We start from the raw sequence: 24,851 nt of genomic DNA, 5'->3' as shown, positions 1-24,851 counted from the left end.
CCTTACCCCTTCACCCCACCACACACACACACACACACACACACACACACACACACACACACACACACACACACACACACACACACACACACACACACACACACACACACACACACACACACACACACACACACACACACACACACACACACACAGACTAGGATAAGTCTCAGTAACTATCCCCTAAGATAAGTCTCAGTAACTATACCCTACGATAAGTCTCGGCAACTAATCCCCTAGGATCAGTCTCAGTATCTATCCCCTAAGATAAGTCGCAGTAACTATCCCCTAAAATAAGTCTCAGTAACTATCCCCTAAGATAAGTCTCAGTAACTATCCCCTAAGATAAGTCTCAGTAACTATCCCCTAAGATAAGTCTCATTAACTATCCCCTAAGATAAGTCTGAGTAACTATCCCCTAGGATAAGTCTCAATAACCATCCCTTAAGATAAGTCTCAGTAACTATCCCCTAGGATAAACCTCAGTAACTATCCCCTAGGATAAGTCTCAGTAACTATCCCCTAAAATAAGTCTCAATAACTATTTTTTTATTTATTTTTTTATTTCACCTTTAATTAACCAGGTAGGCTAGTTGAGAACAAGTTCTCATTTGCAACTGCGACCTGGCCAAGATAAAGCATAGCAGTGTGAACAGACAACAACACAGAGTTACACATGGAGTAAACAATAAACAAGTCAATAACATGGTAGAAAAAAAGAGAATCTATATACAATGTGTGCAAAAGGCATGAGGTAGGCAATAAATCGAATAATTACAATTTAGCAGATTAACACTGGAGTGATAAATCATCAGATGATCATGTGCAAGTAGATATACTGGTGTGCAAAAGAGCAGAAAAGTAAATAAATAAAAGCAGTATGGGGGTGAGGTAGGTAAATTGGGTGGGCTATATACCGATGGACTATGTACAGCTGCAGCGATCGGTTAGCTGCTCAGATAGCAGATGTTTAAAGTTGTTGAGGGAGATAAAAGTCTCCAACTTCAGAGATTTTTGCAATTCGTTCCAGTCGCAGGCAGCAGAGAACTGGAAGGAAAGGCGTCCAAATGAGGTTTTGGCTTTAGGGATGATCAGTGAGATACACCTGCTGGAGCGCGTGCTACGGGTGGGTGTAGCCATCGTGACCAGTGAACTGAGATAAGGCGGCACTTTACCTAGCATAGCCTTGTAGATGACCTGGAGCCAGTGGGTCTGATGACGAACATGTAGCGAGGGCCAGCCGACTAGGGCATACAGGTCGCAGTGGTGGGTCGTATAAGGTGCTTTAGTAACAAAACGGATGGCACTGTGATAAACTGCATCCAGTTTGCTGAGTAGAGTATTGGAAGCTATTTTGTAGATGACATCGCCGAAGTCGAGGATCGGTAGGATAGTCAGTTTTACTAGGGTAAGTTTGGCGGCGTGAGTGAAGGAGGCTTTGTTGCGGAATAGAAAGACAACTCTAGACTTGATTTTGGATTGGAGATGTTTGATATGAGTCTGGAAGGAGAGTTTGCAGTCTAGCCAGACACCTAGGTACTTATAGATGTCCACATATTCTAGGTCGGAACCGTCCAGGGTGGTGATGCTAGTCGGGCGTGCGGGTGCAGGCAGCGAACGGTTGAAAAGCATGCATTTGGTTTTACTAGCGTTTAAGAGCAGTTGGAGGCCACGGAAGGAGTGTTGTATGGCATTGAAGCTCGTTTGGAGGTTAGATAGCACAGTGTCCAAGGAAGGGCCGGAAGTATACAGAATGGTGTCGTCTGCGTAGAGGTGGATCAGGGAATCGCCCGCAGCAAGAGCAACATCATTGATGTATACAGAGAAAAGAGTCGGCCCGAGAATTGAACCCTGTGGTACCCCCATAGAGACTGCCAGAGGACCGGACAACATGCCCTCCGATTTGACACACTGAACTCTGTCTGCAAAGTAGTTGGTGAACCAGGCAAGGCAGTCATTAGAAAAACCGAGGCTACTGAGTCTGCCGATAAGAATATGGTGATTGACAGAGTGGAAAGCCTTGGCCAGGTCGATGAAGACGGCTGCACAGTAATGTCTTTTATCGATGGCAGTTATGACATCGTTTAGTACCTTGAGCGTGGCTGAGGTGCACCCGTGACCGGCTCGGAAACCGGATTGCACAGCGGAGAAGGTACGATGGGATTCGAGATGGTCAGTGATCTGTTTGTTGACTTGGCTTTCGAAGACCTTAGATAGGCAGGGCAGGATGGATATAGGTCTGTAACAGTTTGGGTCCAGGGTGTCTCCCCCTTTGAAGAGGGGGATGACCGCGGCAGCTTTCCAATCCTTGGGGATCTCAGATGATACAAAGGAGAGGTTGAACAGGCTGGTAATAGGGGGTGCAACAATGGCGGCGGACAGTTTCAGAAATAGGGGGTCCAGATTGTCAAGCCCAGCTGATTTGTATGGGTCCAGGTTTTCCAGCTCTTTCAGAACATCTGCTATCTGGATATGGGTAAAGGAGAAGCTGGGGAGGCTTGGGCGAGTAGCAGCGGGGGGGGGCGGGGCTGTTGGCCAAGGTTGGAGTCGCCAGGAGGAAGGCATGGCCAGCCATTGAGAAATGTTTGTTGAAGTTTTCGATTATCACGGACTTATCAGTGGTGACCGTGTTACCTAGCCTCAGTGCAGTTGGCAGCTGGGAGGAGGTGCTCTTGTTTTCCATGGACTTTACAGTATCCCAGAACTTTTTGGAGTTAGAGCTACAGGATGCAAATTTCTGCTTGAAAAAGCTGGCCTTTGCTTTCCTGACTGACTGCGTGTATTGTTTCCTGACTTCCCTGAACAGTTGCATATCGCGGGGGCTCTTCGATGCTATTGCAGTTCGCCACAGGATGTTTTTGTGCTGGTCGAGGGCAGTCAGGTCTGGAGTGAACCAAGGGCTATATCTGTTCTTGGTTCTGCATTTTTTGAACGGAGCATGCTTGTCTAATATGGTGAGGAAGTAACTTTTAAAGAATGACCAGGCATCCTCAACTGACGGGATGAGGTCAATATCCTTCCAGGGTACCCGGGCCAGGTCGATTAGAAAGGCCTGCTCGCAGAAGTGTTTTAGGGAGCGTTTGACAGTGATGAGGGGTGGTCGTTTGACCGAGGACCCTTGGCGGATACAGGCAATGAGGCAGTGATCGCTGAGATCTTGATTGAAGACAGCAGAGTTGGAGGGCAAGTTGGTCAGGATAATGTCTATTAGGGTGCCCATGTTTACGGATTTAGGGTTGTACCTGGTGGGTTCCTTGATGATTTGTGTGAGATTGAGGGCATCAAGCTTAGATTGTAGGACTGCCGCGGTGTTAAGCATATCCCAGTTTAGGTCACCTAACAGAACAAACTCTGAAGCTAGATGGGGAGCGATCAATTCACAGATGGTGTCCAGGGCACAGCTGGGAGCTGAGGGGGGTCGGTAGCAGGCGGCAACAGTGAGAGACTTATTTCTGGAGAGATTAATTTTTAAAATTAGAAGTTCGAACTGTTTGGGCACAGACCTGGAAAGTATGACAGAACTTTGCAGGCTATCTCTGCAGTAGATTGCAACTCCTCCCCCTTTGGCAGTTCTATCTTGACGGAAAGTGTTATAGTTGGGTATGGAAATCTCAGAATTTTTGGTGGCCTTCCTAAGCCAGGATTCGGACATGGCAAGGACATCAGGGTTGGCAGAGTGTGCTAAAGCGGTGAGTAAGGCAAACTTAGGGAGGAGGCTTCTGATGTTGACATGCATGAGGCCAAGGGTTTTTCGATCACAGAAGTCAACAAATGAGGGTGACTGGGGACATGCAGGGCCTGGGTTTACCTCCACATCACCTGAGGAACAGAGGAGTAGTAGGATGAGGGTGCGGCTAAAGGCTATCAAAACTGGTCGCCTAGAGCGTTGGTGACAAGGAATAAAAGGAGCAGATTTATGGGCGTGGTAGAATAGATTCTGGGCATAATGTGCAGACCAGGGTATGGTGGGGCACGGGTACAGCGGAGGCAAGCCCAGGCACTGGGTGATGATAAGAGAGGTTGTATCTCTGGACATGCTGGTCTCAATGAGTGAGGTCACCGCATGTGTGGGGGGTGGGACAAAGGAGGTATCAGAGGTACGGAGAGTGGAACTACGGGGTCCATTGCAAACCAAAACAATGATAACTAGCCTGAACAACAGTATGCAAGGCATATTGATATTTGAGAGAGACATACAATAAGGCATAAAGTGATTGCAGGTCTTGATTGGGAGAGCTAGCTAAAACAACAGGTGAGATAACAGCGGCTAGTCAGCTAACACAGCAACAGCAGGTAAAAATGGCGACGACTAGGCAGAGAGGGTCGGATTAACTACACACAGATCCTGAGTTAAAGCACAGAGCCGACAGATAAAACACAAACAAACAGAACGGAGCACCGTGAATTAATGGACAGTCAAGCAGGCACCAGCTATGTAGCCAAGCGATCATAGTGTCCAGGGGGCAGCCGTAGATGGAGCAGGGAGGCCTCCACTAAGCCAGCACGCGGCGTCTAAAGTTAGTAGCCCGGGGGGTGGTCTGCTCAGACGGAGGGGGTCTGCTCAGACGGAGGCCGGTTGAGGGCACAGCGGATGGGGCATTCGTCTGCAGACCAGACGTCGTCGTGTCGACAGAGAATCCAAGCCGGATGGCGATGGCGAAAGAGAGGTTGTGAATTGTAGAATTGTGTTTGCTAACTGGTGCTAGCTTCGTGGCAGTGGTGCTAGCTGCGCTAGCTGCAAGCTAGCTGTGAGGATCAGAAGTAGTGGCTCAGGGATTACGGCAGGAATCCGGCGTTGTTGTCGAGAGACAGTCCGATGCTGGTAAATTGGTGAGTAATATCCAGGCTAATAACAGGGCTGGTGTCTTTGCAGAAGGTAAAAGCTGCTAGCAGCGGCAAAAAAATGGCTAAATTAGCTTGTAGCTGATTAGCTGGTTAGCTACTGGGGGTTCTTGAAAGTGTTCCAAAGTAAAAAAAATAATAGCGATTCCGTATCACATTGGGTGAGGTAGGTTACCGGAAGGTATAATCGAATTAAAAATCGAAAAGAGATTGATTTTTTTTTTTTAAATATATACAAGAAATACGAAAAAATACAAACGTACACGAGAGGACTAAAGAAACACGTCTACACTGCTACGCCATCTTGGATTCAACTATCCCCTAAGATAAGTCTCAGTAACTATCTCGTAGGATAATTCTCAGTAACTATCCCCTAAAATACGTCTCAGTAACTATCTCGTAGGATAATTCTCAGTAACTATCCCCTAAGATAAGTCTCAGTAACTATCCCCTAACATAAGTCTCAGTAACTATCCCCTAGGATCAGTCACAGTAACTATCCCCTAAGATAAGCCTCAGTAACTATCCCCTAAAATACGCCTCAGTAACTATCCTATAAGATAAGTCTCAGGAACTATCCCCTAAGATAAGTCTCAGTAACTATCCCCTAAAATACGTCTCAGTAACTAATCTCTAAGATAAGTCTCAGTAACTATCCCCTAAGATACGTCTCAGTAACTAATCCCTAAGATAAGTCTCAGTAACTATCCACTAAGATAAGTCTCAGTAACTATCCCTTAGGATAACTTTAAGTTACTATCCCCTAACATAAGTCTCAGTAACTATCCCCTAAGATACGTCTCAGTAACTATCCCCTAGGATAAGTCTCAGTAACTATCCCCTAGGATCAGTGTCAGTAACCATCCCCAAAAATAAGTCTCAGTAACTATCCCCTAAAATAAATTTCAGTAAATAATCCCTAGGATAAGTCTCAGTTACTATCCTCTAGGATAAGTCTCAGTAACTATCCACTAAGATAAGTCTCAGTAACTATCCCCTAAGATACGTCTCAGTAACTATCCCCTAAGATAAGTCTCAGTAACTATCCACTAAGATAAGTCTCAGTAAATATCTCCTAAGATAAGTCTCAGTAACTATCCCCTAAAATACGTCTCAGTAACTATCTCGTAGGATAATTCTCAGTAACTATCCCTTAAGATAAGTCTCAGTAACTATCCCCTAACATAAGTCTCAGTAAATATCCCCTAGGATCAGTCACAGTAACTATCCCCTAAGATAAGCCTCTGTAACTATCCCCTAAAATACGCCTCAGTAACTATCCTATAAGATAAGTCTCAGTAACTATCCCCTAAGATAAGTCTCAGTAACTATCCCCTAAAATACGTCTCAGTAACTAATCTCTAAAATAAGTCTCAGTAACTATCCCCTAAGATAAGTCTCAGTAACTATCCCTTAGGATAACTTTAAGTTACTATCCCCTAACATAAGTCTCAGTAACTATCCCCTAAGATACGTCTCAGTAACTATCCCCTAGGATAAGTCTCAGTAACTATCCCCTAGGATCAGTGTCAGTAACCATCCCCAAAAATAAGTCTCAGTAACTAATCCCTAAAATAAGTTTCAGTAAATAATCCCTAGGATAAGTCTCAGTTACTATCCTCTAGGATAAGTCTCAGTAACTATCCACTAAGATAAGTCTCAGTAACTATCCCCTAAGATACGTCTCAGTAACTATCCTGTAAGATAAGTCTCAGTAACTATCCCCTAAAATACGCCTCAGTAACTATCCTATAAGATAAGTCTCAGTAAATATCTCCTAAGATAAGTCTCAGTAACTATCCCCTAAAATACGTCTCAGTAACTAATCCCTAAGATAAGCCTCAGTAACTATCCACTAAGATAAGTCTCAGTAACTATTCCTTAGGATAAGTTTCAGTTACTATCCCCTAAGATAAGTCTCAGTAACTATCCACTAAGATAAGTCTCAGTAACTATCCCTTAGGATAAGTTTCAGTTACTATCCCCTAAGATAAGTCTCAGTAACTATCCCCTAAGATACGTCTCAGTAACTACCCCCTAAGATAAGTCTCAGTTACTATCCCCTAAGATAAGTATCAGTAACTATCCCGTAAGATAAACCTCAGTAACTATCCCCTAGGATAAACCTCAGTAACTATCCCCTAGGATAAACCTCAGTAACTATCCCCTAGGATAAACCTCAGTAACTATCCCCTAGGATAAACCTCAGTAACTATCCCCTAGGATAAACCTCAGTAACTATCCCCTAGGATAAACCTCAGTAACTATCCCCTAGGATAAACCTCAGTAACTATCCCCTAGGATAAACCTCAGTAACTATCCCCTAGGATAAACCTCAGTAACTATCCCCTAGGATAAACCTCAGTAACTATCCCCTAGGATAAACCTCAGTAACTATCCCCTAAGATAAGTCTCAGTAACTATCCCCTAGGATAAACCTCAGTAACTATCCCCTAGGATAAACCTCAGTAACTATCCCCTAGGATAAACCTCAGTAACTATCCCCTAGGATAAACCTCAGTAACTATCCCCTAAGATAAGTCTCAGTAACTATCCCCTAGGATAAACCTCAGTAACTATCCCCTAGGATAAACCTCAGTAACTATCCCCTAGGATAAACCTCAGTAACTATCCCCTAAGATAAGTCTCAGTAACTATCCCCTAGGATAAACCTCAGTAACTATCCCCTAGGATAAACCTCAGTAACTATCCCCTAGGATAAACCTCAGTAACTATCCCCTAGGATAAACCTCAGTAACTATCCCCTAGGATAAACCTCAGTAACTATCCCCTAAGATAAGTCTCAGTAACTATCCCCTAGGATAAACCTCAGTAACTATCCCCTAGGATAAACCTCAGTAACTATCCCCTAGGATAAACCTCAGTAACTATCCCCTAAGATAAGTCTCAGTAACTATCCCCTAGGATAAACCTCAGTAACTATCCCCTAGGATAAACCTCAGTAACTATCCCCTAGGATAAACCTCAGTAACTATCCCCTAGGATAAACCTCAGTAACTATCCCCTAAGATAAGTCTCAGTAACTATCCCCTAGGATAAACCTCAGTAACTATCCCCTAGGATAAACCTCAGTAACTATCCCCTAAGATAAACCTCAGTAACTATCCCCTAGGATAAACCTCAGTAACTATCCCCTAGGATAAACCTCAGTAACTATCCCCTAGGATAAACCTCAGTAACTATCCCCTAGGATAAACCTCAGTAACTATCCCCTAGGATAAACCTCAGTAACTATCCCCTAGGATAAACCTCAGTAACTATCCCCTAGGATAAACCTCAGTAACTATCCCCTAGGATAAACCTCAGTAACTATCCCCTAGGATAAACCTCAGTAACTATCCCCTAGGATAAACCTCAGTAACTATCCCCTAGGATAAACCTCAGTAACTATCCCCTAGGATAAACCTCAGTAACTATCCCCTAGGATAAACCTCAGTAACTATCCCCTAAGATAAGTCTCAGTAACTATCCCCTAGGATAAACCTCAGTAACTATCCCCTAGGATAAACCTCAGTAACTATCCCCTAGGATAAACCTCAGTAACTATCCCCTAGGATAAACCTCAGTAACTATCCCCTAAGATAAGTCTCAGTAACTATCCCCTAGGATAAACCTCAGTAACTATCCCCTAGGATAAACCTCAGTAACTATCCCCTAGGATAAACCTCAGTAACTATCCCCTAAGATAAACCTCAGTAACTATCCCCTAAGATAAGTCTCAGTAACTATCCCCTAGGATAAACCTCAGTAACTATCCCCTAGGATAAACCTCAGTAACTATCCCCTAAGATAAACCTCAGTAACTATCCCCTAGGATAAACCTCAGTAACTATCCCCTAGGATAAACCTCAGTAACTATCCCCTAGGATAAACCTCAGTAACTATCCCCTAGGATAAACCTCAGTAACTATCCCCTAGGATAAACCTCAGTAACTATCCCCTAGGATAAACCTCAGTAACTATCCCCTAGGATAAACCTCAGTAACTATCCCCTAGGATAAACCTCAGTAACTATCCCCTAGGATAAACCTCAGTAACTATCCCCTAGGATAAACCTCAGTAACTATCCCCTAGGATAAACCTCAGTAACTATCCCCTAGGATAAACCTCAGTAACTATCCCCTAAGATAAGTCTCAGTAACTATCCCCTAGGATAAACCTCAGTAACTATCCCCTAGGATAAACCTCAGTAACTATCCCCTAGGATAAACCTCAGTAACTATCCCCTAGGATAAACCTCAGTAACTATCCCCTAAGATAAGTCTCAGTAACTATCCCCTAGGATAAACCTCAGTAACTATCCCCTAGGATAAACCTCAGTAACTATCCCCTAGGATAAACCTCAGTAACTATCCCCTAGGATAAACCTCAGTAACTATCCCCTAGGATAAACCTCAGTAACTATCCCCTAAGATAAACCTCAGTAACTATCCCCTAGGATAAACCTCAGTAACTATCCCCTAGGATAAACCTCAGTAACTATCCCCTAGGATAAACCTCAGTAACTATCCCCTAGGATAAACCTCAGTAACTATCCCCTAGGATAAACCTCAGTAACTATCCCCTAGGATAAACCTCAGTAACTATCCCCTAGGATAAACCTCAGTAACTATCCCCTAGGATAAACCTCAGTAACTATCCCCTAGGATAAACCTCAGTAACTATCCCCTAGGATAAACCTCAGTAACTATCCCCTAGGATAAACCTCAGTAACTATCCCCTAGGATAAACCTCAGTGACTATCCCCTAGGATAAACCTCAGTAACTATCCCCTAGGATAAACCTCAGTAACTATCCCCTAGGGAAACAGTCCATGGCTCTTCTCACTGACACCTCTTCCACCCTCCATTCATACTGGATTACACACAGATACACTTGTGCGAACACACACACATCATCATCATCATCATGAAAGAACCCAGTTATTTTTAATCATGGATCCACAGACGTCGCAATGACGTTCGCAAAAATGAATGAAAACAAGAGCGAGAGAGAGTGACCTCACAACGGCTTCACCAGAACAGAGAAATTAAAGTTATCGTGTTGTTTCAGTCTGATAAAAGCGGTGCGCTGAGGGAAGCGGTGCCAATCCCACTAGTTCTGATCTGAGCAGACCGTGTGTGTGTGTGTGTGTGTGTGTGTGTGTGTGTGTGTGTGTGTGTGTGTGTGTGTGTGTGTGTGTGTGTGTGTGTGTGTGTGTGTGTGTGTGTGTGTGTGTGTGTGTGTGTGTGTGTGTGTGTGTGTGTGTGTGTGTGTGTGTGTGTGTGTGTGTGTGTGTGTGTGTGTGTGTGTGTGTGTGTGTGGATAAGGCTGTATGGCTACGGCCACCTCTCTGTCGCTGACGGCTGATAAGAACAGATAAACTTTCTCAGACTCAGTAGAAATAGCATTACCTAAGGTCGACTGGGGATGTGTGTTTTTCTGTGGTTAGTTTGTGCGAGGTTGGGATGTCGGATTCCTTGCATGACTCTTTCTCGCCTAAATCTAATCTCAATTCTTCTTGAAATATTATTTTCTTCCATCCTTTCTCCGCTGAAAAACAAAAAACAACTGGTGATATGGTCTGGTGTAGTTCAGTCTTGTTGATATGGTCTGGTGTAGTTCAGTCTTGTTGATATGGTTCAGTCTTGTTGATATGGTCTGGTGTGGTTCAGTCTTGTTGATATGGTCTGATGTAGTCCAGTCTTGTTGATATGGTCTGGTATAGTCAGTCTTGTTGATATGGTCTGGTGTAGTTCAGTCTTGTTGATATGGTCTGGTGTAGTTCAGTCTTGTTGATATGGTCTGGTGTAGTTCAGTCTTGTTGATATGGTCTGGTGTAGTTCAGTCTTGTTGATATGGTCTGGTGTAGTTCAGTCTTGTTGATATGGTCTGGTGTAGTTCAGTCTTGTTGATATGGTCTGATATAGTTCAGTCTTGTTGATATGGTCTGGTGTAGTTCAGTCTTGTTGATATGGTCTGGTGTAGTTCAGTCTTGTTGATATGGTCTGGTGTTGTTCAGTCTTGTTGATATGGTCTGGTGTAGTTCAGTCTTGTTGATATGGTCTGGTGTAGTCCAGTCTTGTTGATATGGTCTGGTGTAGTTCAGTCTTGTTGATATGGTCTGGTGTAGTTCAGTCTTGTTGATATGGTCTGGTGTAGTTCAGTCTTGGTGATATGGTCTGGTGTAGTCCAGTCTTGTTGATATGGTCTGGTGTAGTCCAGTCTTGTTGATATGGTCTGGTGTAGTTCATTCTTGTTGATATGGTCTGGTGTAGTTCAGTCTTGTTGATATGGTCTGGTGTAGTTCAGTCTTGTTGATATGGTCTGGTGTAGTTCAGTCTTGTTGATATGGTCTGGTGTAGTTCAGTCTTGTTGATATGGTTCAGTCTTGTTGATATGGTCTGGTGTAGTTCAGTCTTGTTGATATGGTCTGGTGTAGTTCAGTCTTGTTGATATGGTCTGGTGTAGTTCAGTCTTGTTGATATGGTCTGGTGTAGTTCAGTCTTGTTGATATGGTCTGGTGTAGTCCAGTCTTGTTGATATGGCCTGGTGTAGTTCAGTCTTGTTGATATGGTCTGGTGTAGTTCAGTCTTGTTGATATGGTTCAGTCTTGTTGATATGGTCTGGTGTAGTTCAGTCTTGTTGATATGGTCTGGTGTAGTTCAGTCTTGTTGATATGGTCTGGTGTAGTTCAGTCTTGTTGATATGGTCTGGTGTAGTTCAGTCTTGTTGATATGGTCAGGTGTAGTTCAGTCTTGTTGATATGGTCTGGTGTAGTTCAGTCTTGTTGATATGGTTCAGTCTTGTTTATATGGTCTGGTGTAGTTCAGTCTTGTTGATATGGTCTGGTGTAGTTCAGTCTTGTTGATATGGTCTGGTGTAGTTCAGTCTTGTTGATATGGTCTGGTGTAGTTCAGTCTTGTTGATATGGTCTGGTGTAGTTCAGTCTTGTTGATATGGTCTGGTGTAGTTCAGTCTTGTTGATATGGTCTGGTGTAGTTCAGTCTTGTTGATATGGTCTGGTGTAGTCCAGTCTTGTTGATATGGCCTGGTGTAGTTCAGTCTTGTTGATATGGTCTGGTGTAGTTCAGTCTTGTTGATATGGTTCAGTCTTGTTGATATGGTCTGGTGTAGTTCAGTCTTGTTGATATGGTCTGGTGTAGTCCAGTCTTGTTGATATGGTCTGGTGTAGTTCAGTCTTGTTGATATGGTCTGGTGTAGTTCAGTCTTGTTGATATGGTCTGGTGTAGTTCAGTCTTGTTGATATGGTCTGGTGTAGTTCAGTCTTGTTGATATGGTCTGGTGTAGTTCAGTCTTGTTGATATGGTCTGGTGTACTTCAGTCTTGTTGATATGGTCTGGTGTAGTTCAGTCTTGTTGATATGGTCTGGTGTAGTCCAGTCTTGTTGATATGGTCTGGTGTTGTTCAGTCTTGTTGATATGGTCTGGTGTAGTTCAGTCTTGTTGATATGGTCTGGTGTAGTTCAGTCTTGTTGATATGGTCTGGTGTAGTCCAGTCTTGTTGATATGGCCTGGTGTAGTTCAGTCTTGTTGATATGGTCTGGTGTAGTTCAGTCTTGTTGATATGGTTCAGTCTTGTTGATATGGTCTGGTGTAGTTCAGTCTTGTTGATATGGTCTGGTGTAGTTCAGTCTTGTTGATATGGTCTGGTGTAGTTCAGTCTTGTTGATATGGTCTGGTGTAGTTCAGTCTTGTTGATATGGTCTGGTGTAGTTCAGTCTTGTTGATATGGTCTGGTGTAGTTCAGTCTTGTTGATATGGTCTGGTGTAGTTCAGTCTTGTTGATATGGTCTGGTGTAGTTCAGTCTTGTTGATATGGTCTGGTGTAGTTCAGTCTTGTTGTTATGGTCTGGTGTAGTTCAGTCTTGTTGATATGGTCAGGTGTAGTTCAGTCTTGTTGATATGGTCTGGTGTAGTTCAGTCTTGTTGATATGGTTCAGTCTTGTTTATATGGTCTGGTGTAGTTCAGTCTTGTTGATATGGTCTGGTGTAGTTCAGTCTTGTTGATATGGTCTGGTGTAGTTCAGTCTTGTTGATATGGTCTGGTGTAGTTCAGTCTTGTTGATATGGTCTGGTGTAGTTCAGTCTTGTTGATATGGTCTGGTGTAGTTCAGTCTTGTTGATATGGTCTGGTGTAGTTCAGTCTTGTTGATATGGTCTGGTGTAGTCCAGTCTTGTTGATATGGCCTGGTGTAGTTCAGTCTTGTTGATATGGTCTGGTGTAGTTCAGTCTTGTTGATATGGTTCAGTCTTGTTGATATGGTCTGGTGTAGTTCAGTCTTGTTGATATGGTCTGGTGTAGTTCAGTCTTGTTGATATGGTCAGGTGTAGTTCAGTCTTGTTGATATGGTCTGGTGTAGTTCAGTCTTGTTGATATGGTTCAGTCTTGTTTATATGGTCTGGTGTAGTTCAGTCTTGTTGATATGGTCTGGTGTAGTTCAGTCTTGTTGATATGGTCTGGTGTAGTTCAGTCTTGTTGATATGGTCTGGTGTAGTTCAGTCTTGTTGATATGGTCTGGTGTAGTTCAGTCTTGTTGATGTGGTCTGGTGTAGTTCAGTCTTGTTGATATGGTCTGGTGTAGTTCAGTCTTGTTGATATGGTCTGGTGTAGTCCAGTCTTGTTGATATGGCCTGGTGTAGTTCAGTCTTGTTGATATGGTCTGGTGTAGTTCAGTCTTGTTGATATGGTTCAGTCTTGTTGATATGGTCTGGTGTAGTTCAGTCTTGTTGATATGGTCTGGTGTAGTTCAGTCTTGTTGATATGGTCTGGTGTAGTTCAGTCTTGTTGATATGGTCTGGTGTAGTTCAGTCTTGTTGATATGGTCTGGTGTAGTTCAGTCTTGTTGATATGGTCTGGTGTAGTTCAGTCTTGTTGATATGGTCTGGTGTAGTTCAGTCTTGTTGATATGGTCTGGTGTAGTTCAGTCTTGTTGATATGGTCTGGTGTAGTCCAGTCTTGTTGATATGGCCTGGTGTAGTTCAGTCTTGTTGATATGGTCTGGTGTAGTTCAGTCTTGTTGATATGGTTCAGTCTTGTTGATATGGTCTGGTGTAGTTCAGTCTTGTTGATATGGTCTGGTGTAGTTCAGTCTTGTTGATATGGTCTGGTGTAGTTCAGTCTTGTTGATATGGTCTGGTGTAGTTCAGTCTTGTTGATATGGTCTGGTGTAGTTCAGTCTTGTTGATATGGTCTGGTGTAGTTCAGTCTTGTTGATGTGGTCAGGTGTAGTTCAGTCTTGTTGATATGGTCTGGTGTAGTTCAGTCTTGTTGATATGGTTCAGTCTTGTTTATATGGTCTGGTGTAGTTCAGTCTTGTTGATATGGTCTGGTGTAGTTCAGTCTTGTTGATATGGTCTGGTGTAGTTCAGTCTTGTTGATATGGGCTGGTGTAGTTCAGTCTTGTTGATATGGTCTGGTGTAGTTCAGTCTTGTTGATATGGTCTGGTGTAGTTCAGTCTTGTTGATATGGTCTGGTGTAGTTCAGTCTTGTTGATATGGTCTGTTGTAGTCCAGTCTTGTTGATATGGCCTGGTGTAGTTCAGTCTTGTTGATATGGTCTGGTGTAGTTCAGTCTTGTTGATATGGTTCAGTCTTGTTGAGATGGTCTGGTGTAGTTCAGTCTTGTTGATATGGTCTGGTGTAGTTCAGTCTTGTTGATATGGTCTGGTGTAGTTCAGTCTTGTTGATATGGTCTGGTGTAGTTCAGTCTTGTTGATATGGTCTGGTGTAGTTCAGTCTTGTTGATATGGTCTGGTGTAGTTCAGTCTTGTTGATATGGTCTGGTGTAGTTCAGTCTTGTTGATATGGTCTGGTGTAGTTCAGTCTTGTTGATATGGTCTGGTGTAGTTCAGTCTTGTTGATATGGTCTGGTGTAGTCCAGTCTTGTTGATATGGTCTGGTGTAGTCCAGTCTTGTTGATATGGTCTGGTGTAGTTCAGTCTTGTTGATATGGTCTGGTGTACTTCAGTCTTGTTGATATGGCCTGGTGTAGTTCAGTCTTTTTGATATGGTCTGGTGAAGTTCAGTCTTGTTGATATGGTCTGGTGTAGTTCAGTCTTGTTGATATGGTCTGGTGTAGTTCAGTCTTGTTGATATGGTCTGGTGTAGTTCAGTCTTGTTGATATGGTCTGGTGTAGTTCAGTCTTGTTGATATGGTTCAGTCTTGTTGATATGGTCTGGTGTAGTTCAGTCTTGTTGATATGGTCTGGTGTAGTTCAGTCTTGTTGATATGGTCTGGTGTAGTTCAGTCTTGTTGATATGGTCTGGTGTAGTTCAGTCTTGTTGATATGGTCTGGTGTAGTTCAGTCTTGTTGATATGGTCTGGTGTAGTTCAGTCTTGTTGATATGGTCTGGTGTAGTTCAGTCTTGTTGATATGGTCTGGTGTAGTTCAGTCTTGTTGATATGGTCTGGTGTAGTTCAGTCTTGTTGATATGGTCTGGTGTAGTTCAGTCTTGTTGATATGGTCTGGTGTAGTCCAGTCTTGTTGATATGGTCTGGTGTAGTCCAGTCTTGTTGATATGGTCTGGTGTAGTTCAGTCTTGTTGATATGGTCTGGTGTACTTCAGTCTTGTTGATATGGCCTGGTGTAGTTCAGTCTTTTTGATATGGTCTGGTGAAGTTCAGTCTTGTTGATATGGTCTGGTGTAGTTCAGTCTTGTTGATATGGTCTGGTGTAGTTCAGTCTTGTTGATATGGTCTGGTGTAGTTCAGTCTTGTTGATATGGTCTGGTGTAGTTCAGTCTTGTTGATATGGTCTGGTGTAGTCCAGTCTTGTTGATATGGCCTGGTGTAGTTCAGTCTTGTTGATATGGTCTGGTGTAGTTCAGTCTTGTTGATATGGTTCAGTCTTGTTGATATGGTCTGGTGTAGTTCAGTCTTGTTGATATGGTCTGGTGTAGTTCAGTCTTGTTGATATGGTCTGGTGTAGTTCAGTCTTGTTGATATGGTCTGGTGTAGTTCAGTCTTGTTGATATGGTCTGGTGTAGTTCAGTCTTGTTGATATGGTCTGGTGTAGTTCAGTCTTGTTGATATGGTCAGGTGTAGTTCAGTCTTGTTGATATGGTCTGGTGTAGTTCAGTCTTGTTGATATGGTTCAGTCTTGTTTATATGGTCTGGTGTAGTTCAGTCTTGTTGATATGGTCTGGTGTAGTTCAGTCTTGTTGATATGGTCTGGTGTAGTTCAGTCTTGTTGATATGGTCTGGTGTAGGTCAGTCTTGTTGATATGGTCTGGTGTAGTTCAGTCTTGTTGATATGGTCTGGTGTAGTTCAGTCTTGTTGATATGGTCTGGTGTACTTCAGTCTTGTTGATATGGCCTGGTGTAGTTCAGTCTTTTTGATATGGTCTGGTGAAGTTCAGTCTTGTTGATATGGTCTGGTGTAGTTCAGTCTTGTTGATATGGTCTGGTGTAGTTCAGTCTTGTTGATATGGTCTGGTGTAGTTCAGTCTTGTTGATATGGTCTGGTGTAGTTCAGTCTTGTTGATATGGTCTGGTGTAGTCCAGTCTTGTTGATATGGCCTGGTGTAGTTCAGTCTTGTTGATATGGTCTGGTGTAGTTCAGTCTTGTTGATATGGTTCAGTCTTGTTGATATGGTCTGGTGTAGTTCAGTCTTGTTGATATGGTCTGGTGTAGTTCAGTCTTGTTGATATGGTCTGGTGTAGTTCAGTCTTGTTGATATGGTCTGGTGTAGTTCAGTCTTGTTGATATGGTCTGGTGTAGTTCAGTCTTGTTGATATGGTCTGGTGTAGTTCAGTCTTGTTGATATGGTCAGGTGTAGTTCAGTCTTGTTGATATGGTCTGGTGTAGTTCAGTCTTGTTGATATGGTTCAGTCTTGTTTATATGGTCTGGTGTAGTTCAGTCTTGTTGATATGGTCTGGTGTAGTTCAGTCTTGTTGATATGGTCTGGTGTAGTTCAGTCTTGTTGATATGGTCTGGTGTAGTTCAGTCTTGTTGATATGGTCTGGTGTAGTTCAGTCTTGTTGATATGGTCTGGTGTAGTTCAGTCTTGTTGATATGGTCTGGTGTAGTTCAGTCTTGTTGATATGGTCTGGTGTAGTCCAGTCTTGTTGATATGGCCTGGTGTAGTTCAGTCTTGTTGATATGGTCTGGTGTAGTTCAGTCTTGTTGATATGGTTCAGTCTTGTTGATATGGTCTGGTGTAGTTCAGTCTTGTTGATATGGTCTGGTGTAGTTCAGTCTTGTTGATATGGTCTGGTGTAGTTCAGTCTTGTTGATATGGTCTGGTGTAGTTCAGTCTTGTTGATATGGTCTGGTGTAGTTCAGTCTTGTTGATATGGTCTGGTGTAGTTCAGTCTTGTTGATATGGTCTGGTGTAGTTCAGTCTTGTTGATATGGTCTGGTGTAGTTCAGTCTTGTTGATATGGTCTGGTGTAGTTCAGTCTTGTTGATATGGTCTGGTGTAGTTCAGTCTTGTTGATATGGTCTGGTGTAGTTCAGTCTTGTTGATATGGTCTGGTGTAGTTCAGTCTTGTTGATATGGTCTGGTGTAGTCCAGTCTTGTTGATATGGTCTGGTGTAGTTCAGTCTTGTTGATATGGTCTGGTGTACTTCAGTCTTGTTGATATGGCCTGGTGTAGTTCAGTCTTGTTGATATGGTCTGGTGTAGTTCAGTCTTGTTGATATGGTCTGGTGTAGTCCAGTCTTGTTGATATGGTCTGATGTAGTTCAGTCTTGTTGATATGGTCTGGTGTAGTCCAGTCTTGTTGATATGGCCTGGTGTAGTTCAGTCTTGTTGATATGGTCTGGTGTAGTTCAGTCTTGTTGATATGGTTCAGTCTTGTTGATATGGTCTGGTGTAGTTCAGTCTTGTTGATATGGTCTGGTGTAGTTCAGTCTTGTTGATATGGTCTGATGTAGTTCAGTCTTGTTGATATGGTCTGGTGTAGTTCAGTCTTGTTGATATGGTCAGGTGTAGTTCAGCCTTGTTGATATGGTCTGGTGTAGTTCAGTCTTGTTGATATGGTTCAGTCTTGTTTATATGGTCTGGTGTAGTTCAGTCTTGTTGATATGGTCTGGTGTAGTTCAGTCTTGTTGATATGGTCTGGTGTAGTTCAGTCTTGTTGATATGGTCTGGTGTAGTTCAGTCTTGTTGATATGGTCTGGTGTAGTTCAGTCTTGTTGATATGGTCTGGTGTAGTTCAGTCTTGTTGATATGGTCTGGTGTAGTTCAGTCTTGTTGATATGGTCTGGTGTAGTCCAGTCTTGTTGATATGGCCTGGTGTAGTTCAGTCTTGTTGATATGGTCTGGTGTAGTTCAGTCTTGTTGATATGGTTCAGTCTTGTTGATATGGTCTGGTGTAGTTCAGTCTTGTTGATATGGTCTGGTGTAGTTCAGTCTTGTTGATATGGTCTGGTGTAGTTCAGTCTTGTTGATATGGTCTGGTGTAGTTCAGTCTTGTTGATATGGTCTGGTGTAGTTCAGTCTTGTTGATATGGTCTGGTGTAGTTCAGTCTTGTTGATATGGTCTGGTGTAGTTCAGTCTTGTTGATATGGTCTGGTGTAGTTCAGTCTTGTTGATATGGTCTGGTGTAGTTCAGTCTTGTTGATATGGTCTGGTGTAGTTCAGTCTTGTTGATATGGTCTGGTGTAGTCCAGTCTTGTTGATATGGTCTGGTGTAGTCCAGTCTTGTTGATATGGTCTGGTGTAGTTCAGTCTTGTTGATATGGTCTGGTGTACTTCAGTCTTGTTGATATGGCCTGGTGTAGTTCAGTCTTGTTGATATGGTCTGGTGTAGTTCAGTCTTGTTGATATGGTCTGGTGTAGTCCAGTCTTGTTGATATGGTCTGGTGTAGTTCAGTCTTGTTGATATGGTCTGGTGTAGTTCAGTCTTGTTGATATGGTCTGGTGTAGTTCAGTCTTGTTGATATGGTCTGGTGTAGTTCAGTCTTGTTGATATGGTCTGGTGTAGTTCAGTCTTGTTGATATGGTCTGGTGTAGTTCAGTCTTGTTGATATGGTCTGGTATGGTTCAGTCTTGTTGATATGGTCTGGTGTAGTTCAGTCTTGTTGATATGGTCTGGTGTAGTTCAGTCTTGTTGATATGGTTCAGTCTTGTTGATATGGTCTGGTGTAGTTCAGTCTTGTTGATATGGTCTGGTATAGTTCAGTCTTGTTGATATGGTCTGGTGAATTTCAGTCTTGTTGATATGGTCTGGTGTAGTTCAGTCTTGTTGATATGGTCTGGTGTAGTTCAGTCTTGTTGATATGGTCTGGTGTAGTTCAGTCTTGTTGATATGGTCTGGTGTAGTTCAGTCTTGTTGATATGGTCTGGTGTAGTTCAGTCTTGTTGATATGGTCTGGTGTAGTTCAGTCTTGTTGATATGGTCTGGTGTAGTTCAGTCTTGTTGATATCGTCTGGTGTAGTTCAGTCTTGTTGATATGGTCTGGTGTAGTCCAGTCTTGTTGATATGGCCTGGTGTAGTTCAGTCTTGTTGATATGGTCTGGTGTAGTTCAGTCTTGTTGATATGGTTCAGTCTTGTTGATATGGTCTGGAGTAGTTCAGTCTTGTTGATATGGTCTGGTGTAGTTCAGTCTTGTTGATATGGTCTGGTGTAGTTCAGTCTTGTTGATATATTCTGGTGTAGTTCAGTCTTGTTGATATGGTCTGGTGTAGTTCAGTCTTGTTGATATGGTCTGGTGTAGTTCAGTCTTGTTGATATGGTTCAGTCTTGTTGATATGGTCTGGTGTAGTTCAGTCTTGTTGATATGGTTCAGTCTTGTTGATATGGTCGGGTGTAGTCCAGTCTTGTTGATATGGTCTGGTGTAGTTCAGTCTTGTTGATATGGTCTGGTGTAGTTCAGTCTTGTTGATATGGTCTGGTGTAGTTCAGTCTTGTTGATATGGTCTGGTGTAGTTCAGTCTTGTTGATATGGTCTGGTGTAGTCCAGTCTTGTTGATATGGTCTGGTGTAGTCCAGTCTTGTTGATATGGTCTGGTGTAGTTCAGTCTTGTTGATATGGTCTGGTGTAGTTCAGTCTTGTTGATATGGTCTGGTGTAGTTCAGTCTTGTTGATATGGTCTGGTGTAGTTCAGTCTTGTTGATATGGTCTGGTGTAGTTCAGTCTTGTTGATATGGTCTGGTGTAGTTCAGTCTTGTTGATATGGTCTGGTGTAGTTCAGTCTTGTTGATATGGTCTGGTGTAGTCCAGTCTTGTTGATATGGTCTGGTGTAGTTCAGTCTTGTTGATATGGTCTGGTGTAGTTCAGTCTTGTTGATATGGTCTGGTGTAGTTCAGTCTTGTTGATATGGTCTGGTGTAGTTCAGTCTTGTTGATATGGTCTGGTGTAGTTCAGTCTTGTTGATATGGTCTGGTGTAGTTCAGTGTTGTTGATATGGTCTGGTGTAGTTCAGTCTTGTTGATATGGTCTGGTGTAGGTCAGTCTTGTTGATATGGTCTGGTGTAGGTCAGTCTTGTTGATATGGTCTGGTGTAGTTCAGTCTTGTTGATATGGTCTGGTGTAGTTCAGTCTTGTTGATATGGTCTGGTGTAGTTCAGTCTTGTTGATATGGTCTGGTGTAGTTCAGTCTTGTTGATATGGTTCAGTCTTGTTGATATGGTCTGGTGTAGTTCAGTCTTGTTGATATGGTCAGGTGTAGTTCAGTCTTGTTGATATGGTCTGGTGTAGTTCAGTCTTGTTGATATGGTCTGGTATAGTTCAGTCTTGTTGATATGGTCTGGTATGGTTCAGTCTTGTTGATATGGTTTGGTGTAGTTCAGTCTTGTTGATATGGTCTGGTGTAGTTCAGTCTTGTTGATATGGCCTGGTGTAGTTCAGTCTTGTTGATATGGTCTGGTGTAGTTCAGTCTTGTTGATATGGTTCAGTCTTGTTGATATGGTCTGGTGTAGTTCAGTCTTGTTGATATGGTCTGGTGTAGTTCAGTCTTGTTGATATGGTCTGGTGTAGTTCAGTCTTGTTGATATGGTCTGGTGTAGTTCAGTCTTGTTGATATGGTCTGGTGTAGTTCAATCTTTTTGATATGGTCTGGTGTAGTTCAGTCTTGTTGATATGGTCTGGTGTAGTTCAGTCTTGTTGATATGGTCTGGTGTAGTTCAGTCTTGTTGATATGGTCTGGTGTAGTTCAGTCTTGTTGATATGGTCTGGTGTAGTTCAGTCTTGTTGATATGGTCTGGTGTAGTTCAGTCTTGTTGTGATGGGCTGGTGTAGTCCAGTCTTGTTGATATGGGCTGGTGTAGTCCAGTCTTGTTGATATGGTCTGGTGTAGTTCCGTCTTGTTGATATGGTCTGGTGTAGTTCAGTCTTGTTGATATGGCCTGGTGTAGTTCAGTCTTGTTGATATGGTCTGGTGTAGTTCAGTCTTGTTGATATGGTCTGGTGTAGTTCAGTCTTGTTGATATGGTCTTGTGTAGTTCAGTCTTGTTGATATGGTCTGGTGTAGTTCAGTCTTGTTGATATGGTCTGGTGTAGTTCAGTCTTGTTGATATGGTCTGGTGTAGTTCAGTCTTGTTGATATGGTCTGGTGTAGTTCAGTCTTGTTGATATGGTCTGGTGTAGTCCAGTCTTGTTGATATGGCCTGGTGTAGTTCAGTCTTGTTGATATGGTCTGGTGTAGTTCAGTCTTGTTGATATGGTTCAGTCTTGTTGATATGGTCTGGTGTAGTTCAGTCTTGTTGATATGGTCTGGTGTAGTTCAGTCTTGTTGATATGGTCTGGTGTAGTTCAGTCTTGTTGATATGGTCTGGTGTAGTTCAGTCTTGTTGATATGGTCTGGTGTAGTTTAGTCTTGTTGATATGGTCTGGTGTAGTTCAGTCTTGTTGATATGGTCTGGTGTAGTTCAGTCTTGTTGATATGGTCTGGTGTAGTTCAGTCTTGTTGATATGGTCTGGTGTAGTTCAGTCTTGTTGATATGGTCTGGTGTAGTCCAGTCTTGTTGATATGGTCTGGTGTAGTTCAGTCTTGTTGATATGGTCTGGTGTAGTTCAGTCTTGTTGATATGGTTCAGTCTTGTTGATATGGTCTGGTGTAGTTCAGTCTTGTTGATATGGTCAGGTGTAGTTCAGTCTTGTTGATATGGTCTGGTGTAGTTCAGTCTTGTTGATATGGTCTGGTATAGTTCAGTCTTGTTGATATGGTCTGGTATGGTTCAGTCTTGTTGATATGGTTTGGTGTAGTTCAGTCTTGTTGATATGGTCTGGTGTAGTTCAGTCTTGTTGATATGGTTCAGTCTTGTTGATATGGTCTGGTGTAGTCCAGTCTTGTTGATATGGTCTGGTGTAGTTCAGTCTTGTTGATATGGTCTGGTGTAGTTCAGTCTTGTTGATATGGTCTGGTGTAGTTCAGTCTTGTTGATATGGTCTGGTGTAGTCCAGTCTTGTTGATATGGCCTGGTGTAGTTCAGTCTTGTTGATATGGTCTGGTGTAGTTCAGTCTTGTTGATATGGTTCAGTCTTGTTGATATGGTCTGGTGTAGTTCAGTCTTGTTGATATGGTCTGGTGTAGTTCAGTCTTGTTGATATGGTCTGGTGTAGTTCAGTCTTGTTGATATGGTCTGGTGTAGTTCAGTCTTGTTGATATGGTCTGGTGTAGTTCAGTCTTGTTGTGATGGGCTGGTGTAGTCCAGTCTTGTTGATATGGGCTGGTGTAGTCCAGTCTTGTTGATATGGTCTGGTGTAGTTCAGTCTTGTTGATATGGTCTGGTGTAGTTCAGTCTTGTTGATATGGCCTGGTGTAGTTCAGTCTTGTTGATATGGTCTGGTGTAGTTCAGTCTTGTTGATATGGTCTGGTGTAGTTCAGTCTTGTTGATATGGTCTTGTGTAGTTCAGTCTTGTTGATATGGTCTGGTGTAGTTCAGTCTTGTTGATATGGTCTGGTGTAGTTCAGTCTTGTTGATATGGTCTGGTGTAGTTCAGTCTTGTTGATATGGTCTGGTGTAGTTCAGTCTTGTTGATATGGTCTGGTGTAGTCCAGTCTTGTTGATATGGCCTGGTGTAGTTCAGTCTTGTTGATATGGTCTGGTGTAGTTCAGTCTTGTTGATATGGTTCAGTCTTGTTGATATGGTCTGGTGTAGTTCAGTCTTGTTGATATGGTCTGGTGTAGTTCAGTCTTGTTGATATGGTCTGGTGTAGTTCAGTCTTGTTGATATGGTCTGGTGTAGTTCAGTCTTGTTGATATGGTCTGGTGTAGTTCAGTCTTGTTGATATGGTCTGGTGTAGTTCAGTCTTGTTGATATGGTCTGGTGTAGTTCAGTCTTGTTGATATGGTCTGGTGTAGTTCAGTCTTGTTGATATGGTCTGGTGTAGTTCAGTCTTGTTGATATGGTCTGGTGTAGTTCAGTCTTGTTGATATGGTCTGGTGTAGTCCAGTCTTGTTGATATGGTCTGGTGTAGTTCAGTCTTGTTGATATGGTCTGGTGTACTTCAGTCTTGTTGATATGGCCTGGTGTAGTTCAGTCTTGTTGATATGGTCTGGTGTAGTTCAGTCTTGTTGATATGGTCTGGTGTAGTTCAGTCTTGTTGATATGGTCTGGTGTAGTCCAGTCTTGTTGATATGGTCTGATGTAGTTCAGTCTTGTTGATATGGTCTGGTGTAGTCCAGTCTTGTTGATATGGCCTGGTGTAGTTCAGTCTTGTTGATATGGTCTGGTGTAGTTCAGTCTTGTTGATATGGTTCAGTCTTGTTGATATGGTCTGGTGTAGTTCAGTCTTGTTGATATGGTCTGGTGTAGTTCAGTCTTGTTGATATGGTCTGGTGTAGTTCAGTCTTGTTGATATGGTCTGGTGTAGTTCAGTCTTGTTGATATGGTCAGGTGTAGTTCAGTCTTGTTGATATGGTCTGGTGTAGTTCAGTCTTGTTGATATGGTCTGGTGTAGTTCAGTCTTGTTGATATGGTCTGGTGTAGTTCAGTCTTGTTGATATGGTCTGGTGTAGTTCAGTCTTGTTGATATGGTCTGGTGTAGTTCAGTCTTGTTGATATGGTCTGGTGTAGTTCAGTCTTGTTGATATGGTCTGGTGTAGTTCAGTCTTGTTGATATGGTCTGGTGTAGGTCAGTCTTGTTGATATGGTCTGGTGTAGTTCAGTCTTGTTGATATGGTCTGGTGTAGTTCTGTCTTGTTGATATGGTTCAGTCTTGTTGATATGGTCTGGTGTAGTTCAGTCTTGTTGATATGGTCAGGTGTAGTTCAGTCTTGTTGATATGGCCTGGTGTAGTTCAGTCTTGTTATATGGTCTGGTGTAGTTCAGTCTTGTTGATATGGTTCAGTCTTGTTGATGTGGTCTGGTGTAGTTCAGTCTTGTTGATATGGTCTGGTGTAGTTCAGTCTTGTTGATATGGTCTGGTGTAGTTCAGTCTTGTTGATATGGTCTGGTGTAGTTCAGTCTTGTTGATATGGTCTAGTGTATTTCAGTCTTGTTGATACGGTCTGGTGTAGTTCAGTCTTGTTGATACGGTCTGGTGTAGTTCAGTCTTGTTGATATGGTCTGGTGTAGTCCAGTCTTGTTGATATGGTCTGGTGTAGTCCAGTCTTGTTGATATGGTCTGGTGTAGTTCAGTCTTGTTGATATGGTCTGGTGTAGTTCAGTCTTGTTGATATGGCCTGGTGTAGTTCAGTCTTGTTGATATGGTCTGGTGTAGTTCAGTCTTGTTGATATGGTCTGGTGTAGTCCAGTCTTGTTGATATGGTCTGGTGTAGTTCAGTTTTGTTGATATGGTCTGGTGTAGTTTTGTCTTGTTGATATGGTCTGGTGTAGTTCAGTCTTGTTGATATGGTCTGGTGTAGTTCAGTCTTGTTGATATGGCCTGGTGTAGTTCAGTCTTGTTGATATGGTCTGGTGTAGTTCAGTCTTGTTGATATGGTCTGGTGTAGTTCAGTCTTGTTGATATGGTCTGGTGTAGGTCAGTCTTGTTGATATGGTCTGGTGTAGTTCAGTCTTGTTGATATGGTCTGGTGTAGTTCAGTCTTGTTGATATGGTCTGGTGTAGTTCAGTCTTGTTGATAT

The 24,851-nt window shown here is 42.7% G+C and overlaps 1 protein-coding gene across 1 annotated transcript in view; it reads left to right on the top strand.

Annotated features, from left to right (window-relative positions):
• Nucleotides 1–24,851, top strand: part of LOC129829554 (laminin subunit alpha-5-like) — a 279,352-nt gene that overhangs the window by 27,562 nt on the left and 226,939 nt on the right. The gene's annotated exons all lie outside the window — the stretch shown is intronic.

This window comes from Salvelinus fontinalis, chromosome 31 (assembly GCF_029448725.1).
Source record: "Salvelinus fontinalis isolate EN_2023a chromosome 31, ASM2944872v1, whole genome shotgun sequence".
NCBI classification, from domain to species: Eukaryota; Metazoa; Chordata; class Actinopteri; order Salmoniformes; family Salmonidae; genus Salvelinus; species Salvelinus fontinalis.
The sequence above is the reverse complement of the archived record's forward strand: the minus strand, read 5'-3'. Positions and strand labels throughout refer to the sequence as shown.